Below are 3,763 nucleotides of genomic sequence, written 5' to 3'. Positions count from 1 at the left end.
CAACATAAGTTGAACCAGCTAAGGAATTTTTTTTTCAAATTTCACAAAATGTAGCCTCCACTCTACTGCAATTCTATTCTACATTATGAAGTATACTTTCCTAAAAAAACAGCAGCATACTCATGTTTTCATTTCCATGTGTTATGATGGGTTAGATTTGAGAATGAAAGGATAGTGTATTGTGCATTTTCTCTTATTTACTTGCATTTTTAATAATATATGTATCTATTTTTCCTTTAGGTTTGTTGCACATGCAAAAAAAAAAATGTTCATGTCAATTTACTACCATGCAAATGAAGCTGAGACTTACAGCAATCAAGCTTCAATGTGGGAGCATTCTTTAGAATCTGAGCCTTCATTACCCCCTAATTTATAGGCCCATTTTATCAGGGACTATACATTTGGAAGTCCACGTTCAATTATATACGGTATTCAAAAGCTTTGTAGTATTCAAACTTGGCAGGATTATATTTAGACTATTTCTCACTATCATTTTGGATGAGTTTTTCTGTGTGTAGTATTTTTTTTTGTTTTTTGTTGTGTGTTCTGTTTTTTACCTACTCTGAATAATATACTCAACTACCCATTCATTATTTCTTTGGACACCTCTGCTATTTTCTGTTCCCCTTTTCCTTTTATTCCAGTAGTTATTTGCTTTCAGTTCTTTTTATAGGCCAATGAATTCATCATATATAGTCAGTATTTTCTCATAATTTTCACTCTAAATACTGTCTCTGACATCTCACCAATATCCTATTGGGTCCCACTATTTCTGATTTTCTTTGAATGCTAATTACTTCAGTCTTGAGCATTTGGGAAGAACTAATGAGTATAGGGGGAAACTGATGGTCCTAGAATTTTAAGGCCATTAACCCAGCTATGTCATTAACTTTCAGGAAGGGTCCTTATAGGAGGGATGATGATTATTATTCTTGTAGTATCTTTACTTTAAAAAAAAAAAAAGGAAAAATGGACCTACTTTCTCCAGCACAACTGGTTTTCAGACATAATAGGACTCATAAATTTAAAACAAAATTAGGAAATGTCAAGAATAACGTTAAGACATTATTTATCAGCATGCCGTTTTACAAGAGAAAACAATAAATAGATTAATTTCATTAATTAAATACTAAAACAGAGAAGAAGGAATAGATACACACAGTTTGAGAACTGTAAACTTGGGATTTTTTTTCTTGGGTGAGCAATAGAGCCAGTCGAGGTATTCACAGAAAAACAACTTCACCAATGTATGAATTCTCTGAAAACAGGACATATTCTGCAGCGACATGTATGCAACCAGTTGTCCCTATGTCATGGCTAGCTGTGACCTTTGCTAGGCACCTCCACCTGAGGCTCTCTCTATAGCATTTCTCCTATGAGAATTTCGCAACTCCCCTGAGTTTGAACTAACTCAGCTCCCAAGCCAAGCTGGCAATCAGGACATCAGTTCGCTCTGACACAGCATCATGAATTGAAAATAGCTTAGAAACAATGGCTTTTTGTTAGCATTTTTTTTTTTTTTGACAAAAAGGAAATTCATTTTATTACAACAGCACTCTTATCTGCATCAGAATAACCAAACCACCATCCAACCAGCCAAAGGAAGAAGCTGAGATTTAAGGACACTTGCTTCTTTAGAACTTCAGGAGCAGGAGCAGGTCGGTTCTCATAAAGCTCCTGCCAATATCATGCAACAGGAGACCGAGACTGGGGAGACTGGGGAGTCAGGGGAGGTGACCCATGGGCCTTCGAGAACTTCTCCAGTTGTTTCATCTTCTTATCTCGGGCACGGTTTTCCCGGTGCCTTGCTGCCAGGCTCAGGAGCACGCTTTTCACCCTATTTTGGACACAGGGCTGTCCGAAAACAGTGATTTCGATTAAGCTCCCGGAGTTCACCTTTTCCACCGTCAGCAGGACCTGGTTCATCCACTCTATTTCCGGAATCATGACTCCGTTTTTGCCGAAGATGGGGTCAGCCAGACATGCCTCCAGGTAAAACACCAATGGGTCTCTCAGCTCCGGTGCAGGAAACCACCAGGGCCGGGTGTGAATCCGTGGCAGTGGAAGCGGCATCTTCAGCAGCCTGTCCAGGGCCTGGGCAGACATCCATGGGTCCTCCTGGACCACAGCACCCGGCTGGTCGACCATGCTGGGACCTGCAGCTCCAGTGCGAGGTCGAGTGGCTCTCACAGAACTCTCGTTAGCATTTAACTATGTGAATACACACAGTGAAGCTGGACACAAAGCTTAAGGACCTACTCTCTTGTGTCATTTTGGTGTGGTGACCCCATTCGTCTTTGAGCTCCTTTTTGCATCTGGCACAAGATGTCATTGGATCTCCTTGTGCTTACCCTGCCCAGACCTGGATTCAGCTATTTCTCTAGGGCCCTCTCATTCCTTTCTTTTGGGGGATTAAAACAAATCTGTATGTTTTATGACTCAAAACTCAAAATAATAAAACCACAGATATCATTCTTATTCTTATTCCCCCCAATCTGTTCCTATCCATCCCCATCTTCAGGCCTCTGTTAAAATGTCCCGTCATCCCTGAGTACTACATGAAAGTGTAACTGTAGTCCCTGTTTTTACTTATCACACTTAACTTGCTTTAGTGTCCTTAATATTACCTATCACTACATGACATAATCATATATTTTTCCCTGTCTGCTTCAACTAGAATATAAATTCCATGAGAATACTTTGTTTCATTCAACCACTATACCCAAGCACCCTGAATAATCCCAAACACAGTGGGTCACTCAATACATATTTGCTGTATGACTTTTGTGAATAGATAACAATTTTCATTTTATACAAATGGGAGCCACCCTAGAAAGACTGCTCCATGCCTTGTGTTTTTCACACAATATCTCCTGGAAATCATCTCACATAAATTTTCCTCTTATTTTTAAAATAGAGTGTTTACATGTTTATGTACTGAGGTTCTTTTATTACTCAGGTGTTTACAGCAAAATAATGACAGTACTGTATAACATAACAGATTGTATTAATTTGAGAGAAAAGGACAATTGTGTGTGTGTGTGTGTGTGTGTGTGTGCGCGTTTAAATGTTCAAAGTGTTAACAATTTGGAAATTTTGGAGAAGGTATTCAAGTATTGTTTTAATTTTCCCAAAAGGAAAAGAATGGGAAAAAGAAAATAATAATGAAGGTGAGACTGCAAAGCAAGGAGCATGTCCATGGTGAGAGATGCAGAGACATCGCCTACCTCTCTCACCTTTCTCTTTCTCACCCCTACATTCCCTCTAAGAAAATAAATTACAGTAAATTACCTGCTCGGACAAAGGCAAACACAACCCCATATGCAGTTTGCTATGAATAATGCATTCTAAAGAACTCTTTTATTTGAAAATACAAAATGCTACATTTTGGGATTTCCTAGGAAGTGGAGTTGATATTTGATAATAATTCAAACAATACAAACACTATAATAACTGCTTATTTTATGTCTATTTGATGGGCAAACTGAAACACTATCCTAATTAAAAGGAGTCCCTATAGAAATGCATACTGAACACGCAATAGTAATAACTTTAACAAGACATTAGCATTTTTCTCCGAGGTCCAAAGGTGATTTAGGTAATGTTATATATCATACATTCCAGGAAAGTGTCAAATTAAACTGAGCAGGATTGGCCTCAGGCAAAACTCTAACATGGGCAAGTTTATGCTTTATTCCCAGGCTTCTCACTTTTAGATGATTCCCACAGCTCTTGGGTTGCCATCTAAAGCAGGTGTTATTTA

At 38.5% G+C, this 3,763-nt stretch overlaps 1 pseudogene; it reads right to left on the bottom strand.

Moving 5' to 3' along the window:
* Positions 1 to 1,686: 1,686 nt before the first annotated feature.
* On the bottom strand, positions 1,687 to 2,148 carry LOC139009445 (oocyte-expressed protein pseudogene; annotated as a pseudogene).
* Between the last annotated feature and the right edge of the window lie 1,615 nt (positions 2,149 to 3,763).

This window comes from Myotis yumanensis, unplaced genomic scaffold (genome assembly GCF_028538775.1).
Source record: "Myotis yumanensis isolate MYYU_CA2020_CCGP unplaced genomic scaffold, mMyoYum1.0.hap1 SCAF_4, whole genome shotgun sequence".
In the NCBI taxonomy this organism is placed as follows: Eukaryota; Metazoa; Chordata; class Mammalia; order Chiroptera; family Vespertilionidae; genus Myotis; species Myotis yumanensis.
Note: the sequence above shows the minus strand (reverse complement) of the source record. Positions and strands in the feature narration are given on the sequence as shown.